Source organism: Brassica napus, chromosome C5 (assembly GCF_020379485.1).
Source record: "Brassica napus cultivar Da-Ae chromosome C5, Da-Ae, whole genome shotgun sequence".
Classification (NCBI taxonomy): Eukaryota; Viridiplantae; Streptophyta; class Magnoliopsida; order Brassicales; family Brassicaceae; genus Brassica; species Brassica napus.
This window is the reverse complement of record NC_063448.1, coordinates 45,619,257-45,635,122: the sequence shown is the minus strand read 5'-3', so window position 1 is coordinate 45,635,122 and position 15,866 is coordinate 45,619,257. Positions and strand designations below refer to the sequence as shown.

General features: G+C 33.9%; 1 pseudogene; it reads right to left on the bottom strand.

Annotated features, from left to right (window-relative positions):
• Positions 1–1,757: 1,757 nt before the first annotated feature.
• On the bottom strand, positions 1,758–4,302 carry LOC106345252 (annotated as a pseudogene).
• Positions 4,303–15,866: the final 11,564 nt, after the last annotated feature.

The window sequence follows — 15,866 nt, the reverse complement described above, 5'->3', positions numbered from 1 at the left end:
AAACGGATTTTTCTCCACCAAATTAATGAGACCAGTCTTGATCTCAAAGTCTCTTCTCTCAATGGGAGGTGGGCGAATCCCAGAACGATCGGCATAGAATGCATCTGGTGTATCATAATGTGCAAGCGTCATCCTAGGCATGCCATAGTCTCCAGCCTGTTGTCTTGCAGCTACACCAGCCTGCTGATTATCACCAGCATTGTTGCCTTCTCGTTCATTTACAGGAATTGGATTTTGCGGGTTGTCCTGAAATTGGTCTTCTTGGTGTTCAGCCATTTCAACCTCTTCAGCGGACTCAAGTCTTTTCTTTTTCACTTGTCTCTCTAGGCGGCCGAGCTCTAACTCCAAAGGTATTAAATTCGATGATCCTTTGCTTCTAGTATGAAATCCGCTCATTCACCTGAAAACACAAACAAAAAGAGAAAGACAGAAACATTAGACAAAATAAAAAAATGCTATAGTCTTAAACTGATCATTAACTCTAGGGTGACCAAATGGTCCCCGGCAACGGCGCCAAAAACTTGATGTATCGAGTTTTAACCCGATTGTCTAACTGCAAGTGCACAGTAAAGTACGCAGTAGTAATGCGGGATCGAATCCACAGGGACCGATGATCACACGTAGAGTTGCAGACAAGTTAATAGCTACAGCGAATCAAGATATATTTTTGATGGTTTTTATTTAATTTTCTTAGTGTCACAAAACATAAACAAGCATGTAAAAAGATGATTTAAACGATTTGAAAACTATTTTAAAACAAACGTTGGGCATTGGGAATTCTCAGGGATTTCTTTTTAATCAAGATACAATTAATGGAAGACACAGGGATATATTAAGAACCGTCTAGAACTCAAACACGATATTAGAATTAACCTACTTCCGTAGCGCTAATTCTCTATGTTATAGAAATCTCCACACTAACTTCCGCTGAGTTTCAATTTCTAAACAAGCATTAAGAACAGGTTCAATATGTTCACAAAGCGCAATAACATCAACTTCCGAGGGTTAAGGACACTTTGCTCATCTAAAGTATTTTCGGAAGTTCAAACAATCACTTTCGGTGCATCAAACAATCTGAAATCATGAACTAAGTGATCAATTCAGTTCAAGCAGTAAGAAATCCATTAGATGAAGAACCAAAACGTAATCCCTTAGTCTACACACGTTTTATGGATCAAAACATCAAGAAATCCCCTATGAGAACCCCTAAACCCAACTAGATGACTACTCACACATAACTAAGCAAGAACAAAACGATTTTGATGAAGAAAACATGATAAGATTGTATTAAAACAGAGTAAAGGTTCAGAAGATCTTCTCCAAATGGTTTTGAGATGAACTCCTTTACAAATCTTCACAAATCACACCAAAACAAGTACAAAACACTCAAATCTCTCTCTAGAACTTGTAAATCTCCTCTTTGGTCGCCCCCTGGTCTTTTGTGAGTCTCCAAAGTCGAGTTCTTCTGTGAATTATTGAGGGGAGTGGGTAAAAAGGAGTGAAAAGCTCGTTTGTGCGTGTGGAGCCCGTAGCGCCTGAGATCGGTCGATCCACATGGCTCGGATCGGTCGATCTAGTGCATGAAAGCCACAGATCGGTCGATCCAGGTAGCCCGGATCGGTCGATCTCGTGCTCTGTGCGATCAATACTTCATTCGGTCCATTGTTCGGTCCATCTTGCTTCTGAATAAATCCCGAATGCGTTCTTTTCTTTCAAGCTATCTAGTAACCTGCATATTACACTTAAGAACACCAAAACGCATCAAATAGACCAAAACATTAATTAAAACCGACCATTTAATTGCTCCAAAACGAGTTTAAAACCGTTAAAAACACGGAATATCAGTGCTCTTGTCCTCAACAAAACCACTAGAAAAGTACCCTAATTTTAATCTCCCGCACATAACTTTGTCAATGATGTTCGTTCTATGAAGAAAAAAAAACATGAGTTTGACTTAAACCTAGATAAAATAACCAAATTCAATGAGGGCAGGTCCTCGTTGTCCAGTAAAAGAGCGGTTATTTCAGAGATAAAAATGTCTCGAAGCTCCCTACTCGTGTTGTCCACGAGGTGATTTTACATCAGTTCTTTATTGTTTTCCTGTCATCTTTATTGTCCCATTAACAAGTGAACCGAATTCATGTGCATCAAACAAAAAGTAAAAGAACCCGTTGCTCAACCTTAGCACCCAAAGAGAAACGTGATAAGATATGTAGCGGCTTAAATCTTTAGCTATAAGTCCGGAATATGATATAGTCTTGGACTGAATGTAGTAAGCTGATTAGAGAGCAACTAGTGAGCATTTGGCTTATATAAAAGGTTAGTTGAACTCTATGTCTCAGCCATTTTCTTGTAACTTTTCTAGTATTTAATAAAGTACACCAGTTATTAAAAATACAATTTAAAAAGAAACGTTCAATAAAGCTCTCAAGACTTCAACCACTATGCTTCACCACTCTTCTGATGCCATCAACTTGGTGGCGCAGAGTACAACATTGACATTTTTGTTGTGAGCAAATGTTGGAACCACCACGTCTTCAATTTCAAACTGAAGGAAACCTTCATCCAACAGTAGGAGCATCTTGTCTAATTTTTTTGTATGTTTGAGCATAAGTTCCATAAATGAAGCCACATGCTCAGATGTTAAATCCACACCACGGTTGTTCAAAGAGGTTGACCTCCAGCATGTATTTAGATTAAAGCCTTGTGATTTCAAGTATTGGTCAAGATACTTCCCCTGTAAAACATAAATGAGACAAAAACGGTTCTTGGATATATTTGGACTCGATAATAGCTAGAAAAGAGGTTGGTGCATGATGAAAATATACGTACCGGCATGCTGTTGAAATCCCTTGAAAGTGCTGTTAGCGTCTCTAAATCAGGTGAGTTTTGTAACAGTCTTTCTATACCAGGAATAACATACTGACAGATATCTGTATCAAGAGTCAATGTTTTGACCTTGAGCTTCGATCGGGAAAGGAACATCACGAATCTCAGCAAGAGATAAAATCTAATAGAAAGAATAAAAAGATAGTTAGTAACGAGCTAATGACATAGACTTTTGTAAACGTTCTTAAGCAAACATATAGAAAATCAACTTCTAATGAACACCGATCGTGAAACAACTGCTTGTTAGGCATTAGAGAAGAAAATAATATGAGCCAAAAAACTAATTATATACCTGAATAAAGTTTCCACCAAAAGTAAGCTTCTCTACGTTTTGTAACTTTTCTAGCATCTTTAGCACCATGGTTTGAAGAAAATCAGCCTTTTAAGTTAGGGTTCACCGAGACATAACAAATGTCCAGTTTAGCTTCGGTTAAAGAAGCGACATCAACAAAAGTGCATGATAACTGAGAGTTTAACAATCTGAGAGAATGGATGTGTGGTGCCACAATCTGCGTTGGTCCTGGTACCGACATGTTACGTCTTATTTGTAATGTTCTCAGACGTAGTGATTTGCGGAGATCAAGAACCCTTAGTTCACTGCAGTGACACAATGTTAAGTTCTCGAGAATCGGACAACCGGTTAGAATCTTTGCTAAGGATTCATCAGAGAGAGAGTACAACCACTTAGGGATAACTTCTGTAAGAATTTCCAAGACAAGGTGCATTCGGGAACAATCGTATGAAAAAAGCTTAACTTAATGTTGAGTTGCTTGAAAGAAGAGCTGTTGTAGAAGAAATCTGGAAGCTTATACGGATAACTATTAACCCAGAAATCCAGGGAAAGATTCTCAACGTTGTGTGACAAGGCGAACTTGATCCACCGGTTGATGTGTGGAGTGTATTCCCTCCTATAGGTTTTGAGGTGAAAACTCTTCGTCTTCGGAGCTGTGTAGTGACTTAGGGTTTTGTTTACCGAAGCGGCAGTCAGTATAGTGGCATCTAAGGAAAGAGAAGGTATCTCGCACCATACATGCTTCCATCGTCTAGACAAGAGGGATGTTGTGATGGCTACTTTGATCGGAATAAAGCAGTGTATGTGTTGGAGGATCTCATCTGGTAAATTGCTAATCAAGTCTACAGCTGCTTTGATCCTTCTGTCGTCGGCCATCTTCCCTTGCGACATATATTCTCAGGGTAAAGATTAAATAGATAAAAAAAATTATATAATCTCATTTTTACCTCGTATTATCTCACAGATTTTATATTAATATTGTAATGTAGTTTCATTAAATAGATAAAAAAAATAATTTAAATTTTTTTTTTTAGAACTGTTTTTTTCTCTAAAATAATTTAGGAAGATCTTACTAATATTGTTTGATATCTTCTTGAATTTGACTTATATGCTTAATTAGAAAAAACATTACTGAATATGTATACTATCTTTCTAAAATTTAGAAAGATATCGATAAATATCTATAACTAGGTGATTTTCCCGTGCTCATGCACATGTATAAATATTTCAAGAATAAATATATTATAATAATTAATTGCTATTTATTTTTGATTTTAAATTAATTTATAATTTGTATGCAGCATTTATATTAATAATATTATATTACTTTAATTATACATATGATTTTATATATGTTATATCTAATCGGTTTTGTTGTTTCTACAGTCGATTTTGTTATCATTTAGATAAATTTGATTGCATCTCTGAATTCAGCTGTAATATTTTTTAATTCTAAATATATTAAAATTTGATTAATTTCTTATTTGCATTTAGGTGGTTGTTGTCTTAGATATGTAAATATATTTTTAATGAATATTATGTATAACTAGGGTCGGCCCGCCCTACGGGCGGGATATACTTTACTTGTGATCTATGCTATTATTTTTTATATAATTTTGTAATTTGTGTTTTAGGTTCACATATGCAAAAGGTGTCATATCTCAATTTTAGTGTTTGGCCCTTTAAGTAGGAAGTTTGAGTCTGTGAACTGATCCTTGTATTTTGTCTTTTAAATATTGTTTGGGTTAATATGACAATTCTTTTTGGTTTTCGTATGTGGCCCTGCAAAATTAATAGTGAGTTTTTAGTGGTGGTATGATATGTAGACGATTTTGAACTTTTTTGAATGTTTTTAGTAGTGTAAGTATTAACTCGGAGGTTAAATTAACATGAAATTTTTAACTTTATTTGGAAAACCACTTGAGTTCAAAATTAACATGCAATATAAGTCTCAGCCCTAAGTTTCATATTCCTCCAGTGATTTATAAGAAATATTTAACAACCCTACTTGGAAGCTCACATAAAGATTGCCGGAGACCGTTTGTTCTCTTATTCTTAAAGGGCAACAACCTGTTTAGGACCATATAAACCTATAAGTTTGGCGCTAATAGTTTTTTTTGTTTGGAACACAAAAAAAAATAGTTTACTTACTAAAGTTGTGTTTAAAAAAAAATAATGTTTGTGTTTTATTGGAAGAGGTAAGAAAAAAGTAAGAGACGGAAACTATCACACTTGCACGTGAAAGTCTGGTGCTATTTGAATTGAAACCCAAGTGGCATGTTTTTGTTATTTTCTCTTATTTTTATGGTTTTAAGGATTTACTAAAAGTTAAATGAATACTGAAGTTTTTTAAGACAAATTAATGGATCAAAATTACATTTTTTTTTGTCACGAAGAATTTCAAAACATTTACAGACAGTATACAATGTATAGATTAAATGAAAATGCATTTTTTAATTTGTTTTCCGTAATAAATACAGAACTTAATAGGAAACTATTGTTCGCTTCAGTTAAAAAAAAACTATTGTTCAAAAGAAATAATGTTTATTAATAAAAGAAATTGCAAATTACAAAACTGGCATTTACTACTTTGTATTTGTATTTCCTTGAATCGGGCTTTGATTTAACATTACTGAATAACTCTATTCAATAAAGTTAACAAAAATATATGATCGGACAGTCGTAAAGAAGCTATTTACTCTATTTTTTAATATATATTTTCGTCACCATCATTTTAAAAGAAAAGCCTTGAGAAAAATCAAATGTGTATTTATCTCTTCAGTTTTTTTATTTATTTGAGAGCTGGTATTCAATTAAAATAAAGAAGTATAAAATATTACATCCCCAATAGGGCAGATTCGATTGAGAATCAAATAAAAATCCTAGTATTATAATAGCCCAGAGTTTTATATCAACGAAACCAGTTGTCCATATTAGTAGCCCATTGGATAGAATCACGAAGAGGCCCATCAAAACCCAACCAAGTAGAGGAAAAGTCAATTCGGGAAAATACATGCAGACTTTGGTTTTGTCGAAGATTGACGAAGATCCGAAAGATGGAGTGCACGAAAGAAATCATCTGCTAAATTGGCAAACCAGGAAGCATCATGAGGTAAAGTACCAAACTTGCATCAACTAAGAGGAGAATTAAAATTTTATTCCGAAGACCTGAGATTTTATTACTGATAGTAGAGTCTATCAATCGCAAGACATGAGAGAATTAAGAACAGAGTCTAGATATGGCATTGCCAGCTAAGGAGGAGTAAACGTCTATGAATTGAAGAACCTCGCCAATTAATGAGAGAGTTAAGAACAGAGTCCGAGTCTCTCCAGTTTTCTTAAAGTTATCTAATCTTTCTTTCTTCTCGGCTTTTGAGAGAGAATAAAAATGGCTTCAGGATTCTCCGGCGACGGTGGTGGGATGGATTTTTACGGCGGTGCTGGTAGATCTATCCTTAGCGATACCAGAACTGTCATAAAATCTGATAACAAAATCTTCAACCGACGTATAAGAACCAGATTCCCAGATTCTCAAAAATATTCCTCGATTAGATCGGAGACTGGTTATCTGGTGGGAATAAATCACTGGAAAACGGACTCTAGCTGATTATCAAGCAAATCTACTGCAACATTTGTTTCAAAATCAAGCAGCTATCAACATAAAATAATCTGTTGCCGACAATCGAAAAAATACTGTAGAAATCTACGAAATGATTTAGAAGGAAAAAGTGATGATCTTTGAACTCACTTATTTATAGGTGTAAATCGACAACAATTTGAGATAGGAGATGTATGGAATGAGACGTCTTGGATGAGTGGGTCGGTGATATTAATGAAAACATTAATTGTATTTAATAAATCTAACGGAGAACAGTAACGCCGCAGTTTTTTCTCAGCGGGATAAAGAAGAAACATGTCATAACCTAAGTCAAATAATGCTTTTCGTACAGACCAACTTTTAAAATAATAGTTTTGTTGTATAGTCCATCCTAAGTCAAACTTCTTGGTTTTTTAGCAAGCCCAAATTAAACTTATCCCATTAATTGAAACGCAGCACTTTGGAGTTGACGGACACGTGTCGAGACCAGAACACTCGACTTAATGACGTGGCGCTGAAGTATCTTCACACGAGAGAGACTAACATTTTTTTATATATATAGATTTAAGATATATTGTGCTTAGAACGAAATTAAAAAATAAACTAAAATGTCTGATTCCAAATTACATAAATTAATATAACGATATTATTTTGAAGTCTCATGTATATATATAAATTTTGCAAAAAAAAAACCTAAATTGTAATAGTTGGTTAATATTTTATTTTCATTTTGAATATGTTTTGAGTTGTCCTATGATTTATATTTATAAAATAAATTACTATTCTTATAAAATTTTATATTCATATCGTAGTTAAATCTATGATTTTAGATATAAGTTGAATTAGTCGAGTCACTCATGTTGTGAGTATATTGAGTTACATATATTTTTTCAAATTCAAAATAAAGTATAATTATTTTTATTATAATCAAGTCAAATCAAATCAATTTTAGTTATCGTTTAAATGCTCATTTATTTTCATAATATTTATCAAATTATATGTTGATGTTTTTAAAAAATATTAGAAAATAAAATGATGATCAATAGGAAATTACATGCATAAGCAGCTGATACATTTTTGGAAGTTCATGAACACATATCAATATTTATAATAATTAAAATATTTTATAAATTCTAAATAACTTTATGTTTTTGATTTATTGAATGGAAGCTGAAATTTATTTTAAATAATCTTAAAAATGAGAATTCAGATTTGCTTCTATTAAGTTTCACAAACATGAAAACATAAAATTTAAAATCAAATTTAATATTAAGAAAACAAATAATTTTAATAATGATAAAATATAATATATCTACCTCATTAAACTATTTTGTAACTATTTTATCAAACGATTTTTATTTTTAAAATTTATTTTTAGTTTTTAACATCTCTTAAAAATCAGTAGTAAACAAAATTGTGATTGTGTTTGAAAATAATATTATATAAGTAAAATATAATTTATCAATTTTTTTGTTGTAATTGAAAGATATTATAGTCAACTACATATATAAAAAATAAATAAAACATTTCAATAATACTAATAATAAAATATTTTTAGTCAATTAAACATATATCAGTTTATGTTACTTAATTATTTTATGTAATCATCTAAGAAAGTAGATAGATATATAAAAATATTTATATTACTTTAATTTTTTTTGTATGGTTTAAAATTAATATTTCTTTTTCTAATATCATGATTATCTGTGTAAATATTTTTTTAATGAAATCACATTATATACAAATTTATATTTTTCATCTAAGAAAATATAGATATAAAGAAGGGGTTTTTGCCAAAACTAACCCACAACTTGATTTTAACCCCAAACCTATACCCAAACTTGAATCAAATGCAAAACTAACCTAAAAGCCTAGTGAAATTACAGTTCAGCCCCTTGTGACCAAACAAAAAAACAGAAGCCATTTTTACGAATATAGCCCTAGTAAATCGTCTGAGTCATCTGGGATGTTGGAAGTCGTCTGGACGACTGAAGTGTAAGTCGTCTGGTACCGGTTTATTTTAAAAATAATTTATAAATCTTGTAAAAAAATATTTTGATGCGTGAAAAATAAAAATCAAGTAATTATAAACAGTTTTAAGTGATATAAATTAAGATATGATAAAATTGATTTGTTTTGAAGATAGATGAGTGGAAGTAGTCACTACAAGAAGACATATTTTTTACTAGGGCAGTATTCGTTGTAAATTCGTCGTAAACGGGGTGTTACGACGAATTAACGTCGAAAGACGTTTCGTTGTTAAACGTCCGTCGTAGCGGAGGTTCCGTCGTAAACGACTCGTTACATTTACGACGAAATATATTCCTCGTAAAGCGCAGGGAAAGGATTCGTCGTAAACGCCACGTAAGACTTCGTCGTAAAGCCCACGTAATTGTTTCGATGTAAAGCACACGTAAATACTTTCGTTGTAAATCACTCGTAAACATTTCGATGTAAAATCCTCGTAAATATTTCGATGTTAATCACTCGTAAACATTCGATGTAAACTCCATGTAATGTTTACGAGGAGTTTACATCGTTTCTTATTATATTATTATTAATTAGTATATAATAGATTTTAATTTATATTTAATATTCAGAATTTAAAATAATTTAAATTTTAAAACAAAATATGAAATTGGAAAACATATTTTTAAAAAGTCATAGAATAATATTTAAATTCATAATACAAACAGAAAAAAAAAGTACATATTGTCGAAGTAGTTGGTGGGGTTGCTCGGCTGTTGACGGGTTGGATCGGACTCTTGGGGATCTCGTGGTGGCATTCCAAGAGCGGCTCGTCTCTCACTCAACATTCTCTGCATAACCGGGTTTCCCACGGCCATCACGTCTAGCAAATCCTCAAGAGAGTCTAAACGAACCTGCTGGCTATCCATTTGAGCCTTCTGGCTATCCATTTGAGCCTTCATCTGAGCAGTCTCTTCATCCCGTCTCGAAGTGTATGACGAAGTTGCCCTTGCAACTTCGTTAACAGAGCCTATACCGACTATCCGTCCCTTCTTTTAAGGAGCCACCTATAAAATCAAAACATATATTAATATAGTTAATTATGTTAAAATATTTAAAATAATGTAAACTAAAATTTTAAGTTACCTCTTCGAAGATTCTGTCGACCTCTTGGGTGGACAATGTGACTGGTAATCCATCGGGAGACTCCTGGGTTAGTTGCGTCTCCCGTTCTTCAATCCGACCAGCCACTGTTCGGAAGAGTTTCTCAGATGCAGGATCCACAAAAATTCCGTCGGATGTGGCGTGAGTCATCTTGAATAGGTCAGACAGAGAAAGCGACGATGACAGTCAAACCAACAACTCTTCCTACCATTCTTCAGTTGAAAAGCATCTGTCGATCCAAGACAATATGGACAAGATAATCTTCCATGTGTTGTCCAGCCAGACAACATCCCATAAGCAGGGAAATCACTTATCGTCCACAGCAGAACTGTTCGCATCGTAAAATTGTTTTTCAAGGAACAATTGTACGTCCTCACCCCTTCTGACCACAATTGCTTTAGCTCTTCTATCAACGGTTGAAGAAAAACATCAAGAGACCGTTTTAGATGCTTCTGCCCAGGGATTAATATGGTCAAAAATAGAAATTCTTGTTCCATGCACATATCCGGCGGTAAATTGTACGGCGTAAGAATGACTGGCCACAAAGAATATTGTCTACCAGACATTCCAAATGGACTAAATCCATCGGTGCATAACCCAAGATAGACATTCTGAATATTTGTAGCAAAATCTGCGTGTACCTTGTTGAAATGTTTCCACGCTCTTGCGTCTGATGGATGTGCAACCTCACCATCTCTCTGGACATGTTCCGCATGCCACCTCATCGATGCTGCAGTCCTCTCAGATTGATATAATCTTTTCAATCTGTCTGTAATTGGTAGGTACCACATCCTTTGGTACGGTACCCTATTCCTCCCACGGCCTTGCGGTTTGAATCATGGTTTTTTGCAGAATCGACACTCTTCTAACTTGTCATCTTCTTTCCAGTAGATCATGCAGTTGTTGATGCAAACATCAATCATCTCCGAAGGCAACCCAAGACTATAAACCAATTTCTGAATCTCATAATAAGATTCAGCAGACACGTTGTCTTCTGGCAAATACTCTTTAAACAACTCCGCCCATGCATCCATGCAATTCTCAGGTAAATTATGATCCGTTTTAATATTCATCATCCTAGCTGCTAGAGACAATTTACAGAGACCTTCTCTACAACCAGTGTAGATTGGTTGATTTGCAGCATCTAGCATTTCATAAAACCTTTTTGCATTCAAATTAGGTTCTTCTACACTTCCAGTTCCATCAGCTATTGTTGTAGTTGTTTCTAAAAATGCATCACTAATCATATCTTGAACCCTATCATGATCTACCATCTGCTCATGATCTTGATGATAATTATATTCATTATGCAAATGATTCGGTTCTTCACTATGATGACCATCCTCAAAATTATTATTACTACTACTAGCTTCATTTCCCCCATAACCCTCTCCATGTTGATACCAAATGTAGTACTGTGGTGTAAATCCTCTGTTTACTAAATGCTTCCATACAGTTTCACTACGTGCAAATTTTGAATTCTTGCATTTCCGACAGGGGCAGAACATCTTACCGCTTTCCTGTGTGATCGGTGTACAGCCCGCCTGGTGCATGAATGTCTCTAGCCCGCTCAGAAATGCGTTCGTCACCCTCCCGTCGGAATCTTTGTGCAGATACATCTAACTCCGTAACTCGTAAATACTACCGCAACCGGCCATTTTTTTCTTAGATTTGTTTTGAAATTTTTTTTTTCGGATTTTTTTTTCTCCCGTTTGTGTGTTGTGAGGAAGAGAGTTGTGGGAAATGACATATATATAGAGAAATTTTCGAGTTGGGTAGTTGAAATATAACAACGATTTTACAAGGAATATTTTACATGGATTTTACATGGTTTTAACATATTATTTACAACGACTTTACGACGAAATTACGTAAGTTAAAGCACATTGAATACACGTTTTCACCTAAATATAACGGTAACATGCTTCGTTGTAATGTCGATGTAATGATTACGACGTATTTCTCATTCCACGTACATTCGTCGTAAACTTACATGGAGTTTACGACGAAATCAGTTCGTCGTAAATTTACATGGCGTTTACGACGAAAGTTAGATTCCTCGTAATTTCGTTGTAAAGACCATGTAAATTTACGACGAAATATTTTCGTCGTAAATGTTCGTTGTTATGGGCACGTTTTCTTGTAGTGAGTGAATCATGAAATACTTTGGTTTAGGAGTTTGGCAAACATATGTTGTAGTATTGTATGTATTGTTAGGGTTAGATTTTGGAAAACTAAAATGTTTTTTTCAAAAATTAGTTTTCACCTATATGTGTTTATTTATGTGTATAGTAAACACTTTTCAAGTTTGATTTGATTTTATGAAGTTTTTAATTAGATAATTAAGTTTAGGGGTTATGTTTAGGGTGTGGACGACTTATATTTCAGTCGTCTGTTGAATAATTTACTCGGACGACGTATATTTCAGTCGTCCACATCGTACCGAACCTTTAATTTTACCAATGTACGTTTTAACCTAACAGGATCATTTTACTCGGACGACTTACATTTCAGTCGTCTGGTGAAGAAATTAAAACAGACGACTTACATGTAAGTCGTCCAAATATTCCCGCCTAAAATTTTTTAAAAAAAATATTTTCCCGCTTAAATAATTTAAACCAGACGACTTACTTGTAAGTCGTCTGGAAAGTCTTCTATTTTAGTTTCCCGCAAAAAATATTTAATTTCCCGCTAAAAATATTAAACTCTTCTGGACGACTTACATGTAAGTCGTCTGTTTTAATTTCTTCACCAGACGACTGAAATGTAAGTCGTCCAGGAAGTCGTCTGAGTCAAAAATATTTAACCTAATTGGATTTTTTGTCTCCCTATATAAAGAAAAATTTACACATTCTCTCTCATCCTCTCAAATGGCTGCAACAAAAATGTAATGTTCATCATTCTAAAACTCTCCAACCTCTCTCTAATCTCTTTGACTTGAAAACACCAAACTTTATATGAATTTTTCAGTTTTGTCTCATGTATTTCTTACTAATCTATCTCTTTTGTAGGTTTTTAATTAAATGGTACTCATCTTCCACTAATTTAAAGGTAAATCTATTAATTTTAGATATGTATTTTTGTGTGTTCTATAAATGTAGATTTATCTAATCTTCCACTCATTTTCTCTATTTTTAAGTCATTTGAACGTTTTTGGATATGCAGGTTTTTCAGATCTGGATTTGATATGCAGGTTTTTCATATCTGGAAGACTTCTTGGACGACTTACCTGTTAGTCGTCTGGAAGTCGTTTGGAAGTCGTCTGGACTTCTTGGAAGTCTTCTGACAAAGTCGTCTGGACTTCCAGGAAGTCTTCTGACAAAGTCGTCTGGACTTCCAGGAAGTCGTCTGGACTTCCAGGAAGTCGTCTGGACTTCCAGGAAGTCGTCTGGACTTCATGGAAGTCTTCTGGCGAAGTCTCCCTTTGATAATAGATCTGAGCGTTTTGGTAAGTTCTTATGTCTGATTTTTCTTCATTTGGTAACTTCTTGTTGTATAAAGTTCTTACTTTTTTCCCAAACTAAAACTCTCCAAACCCACTCTAATCTCTTTGACTTGAAAACACCAAACTTTATATGAATTTTCCAGTTTTGTTTCATGTCTTTCTTACTAATCTATCTTTTTTGCAGGTTTTTAATTAGATGGTGTTCATCTTCCACTAATTTAAAGGTAGATCTATTATTTTTAGATATGTATTTTTGTGTGTTCTGTAAAGGTAGATTTATCTAATCTTTCACTCATTTTTTCTGTTTTTAAGCCATTTGAACGTTTTTGGATATGCAGGTTTTTCAGATCTGGATTTAATATGCAGATTTTTCAGATCTGGAAGACTTCTGGGACAACTTACCTGTTAGTCGTCTGGACTTCTTGGAAGTCTTCTGACAAAGTCGTCTGGACTTCCTGTAAAGTCGTCTGGACTTCCTGTAAAGTCGTCTGCACTTCCTGTCGTCTGGACTTCCTGTAAAGTCGTCTGGAAGTCGTCTGAACTTCCTAAAAGTCTTCTGACAAAGTCGTCTGAACTTCCTGGAAGTCGTCTGGACTTCTTAGAAGTCTTCTGGACTTCTTAAAAGTCGTGTGGTCTTGTCTACTCAAGTGGAATCCAAGCTTGTCTTTGTAGAGGAATGATCTATAATAGTTTTGTTTGTGGTCTGTTTTGTGAATTGCATGTCTACTCTTTTAGTTGTGAATTTTTTGTAAAATCAGTAATAATGTTTTCCAAGATGTATTAAATGTGCTAACAATGTGTTTACACATTTACAAATCAATGAAATAATAGACTTCAGTTGCCTTTTTCTTATCTTTGGACCTCTCATATGCAATAATAAACTCCAATGACCTTTTTCTCATCTTAATAAACAAGAATGTTGGTAGCTTTATATTGATACAACATTTTAAGAAGCATTTTAACCCTTCTTCCAACTCATAACAATAGTCATCATTATTGTCTATAACAATAATAATAGTAACTAGTCAAAGCATATCATATTTTATTATAAGTTTGCGTTGAAAAACTTAGTCAAATTTAGTAAAACTAAGGGAGAGAACATATTTTGTAAATATGAGTTTTACATATCTTGAAGTTACTTATCACTCTTAAAAATACAAGTTATTCAAAAACTAACATAGAAGACTTAAAAACTAGCGGAGAAGACGCAGACGACTTCAATCTAAGTTGTCCAGACGACTAAACTATACGTCGTCTGGTCAACGCAGAGGTTATTTTTGCAATTGACTTTGAAATCTGTTATTTCGGACGACTGAAAAATAAGACGTCTACTATTGTTTGGCTAAAAAAAACTTCAAAAAAGCTAGACGACTTACATTTCAGTCGTCATAGGTTAGTTTTGCATTTGACTGGATTATTTCAGAAGTTTGACTTTTCTGGACGACTTACATTTCAGTCGTCTAGTGAAAATTAAAATAATAATATTTTTTTTAAAGTAGACGACTTACAGTTAAGTCGTCATAGGTTAGTTTTGCAATTGAAAAAAAAAACTTCAAGATTTAATTATATACAGACGACTTATAATTCAGTCGTCCACGAGACAACTGAAATGTAAGTCGTCCAGGATTTACGAGGTTTGCCCAGAATCTCGGAAAAAAATCCTGGACGACTTACAAGTAAGTCGTCTCGTGGACGACTGAATTATAAGTCGTCTGTGTATAATTAAATTTTGAAGTTTTTTTTTTCAATTGCAAAACTAACCTATGACGACTTAACTGTAAGTCGTCTACTTTTAAAAAAATATTATTATTTTAATTTTCGCCAGACTACTGAAATGTAAGTCGTCTGGGGAAGTCAAACTTCTGAAATTATCCAGTCAAATGCAAAACTAACCTATGACGACTGAAATGTAAGTCGTCTAGGTTCTTTGGAAATTTTTTTGAAACCAAACAAAAACAGACGACTTAACTTTCAGTCGTCTCAGGTTACAGATTTCAAAGTCAATTGCAAAAATAACCTCTGCGTTGACCAGACGACTTCCAGGTAAGTTGTCTACAGCCAGATGACTTCCCAAGTAAGTCGTCTGACGAACAGATCTGGAAAAAAACTCAATGTCATACCTTAAATTGGTGAGATAAGTTCCTTAGCATACATAAGGCTTCTCCAAGCACACATAATCACAAACGAAAGTAACCCACCCAGAATCGTTAGCTTCTATGACTCTATGAACCATAAAAAATTTAGAATCAAAATCTTGGGTTTTTTTAGCTCATTGTGGAGAGAAAGTGAGAGATATGTTGTGTTTAGTTCCCAATAATGGAAAAAGAAGAAGGGTAAATCGATTTTGGGAGCATTAAGAGCTTCAAATTGGTTGTTCATAGTGGTTGTCGTATTGATGACAATGACAATCTTATAATTACTTGAAGATGATGAGGGTGAGAGAGTAAAAATGTCATTTTCGAAAGAAAAAAAGAAAAAAAAAATTGATGGCATTTTCGTAAATTATATGA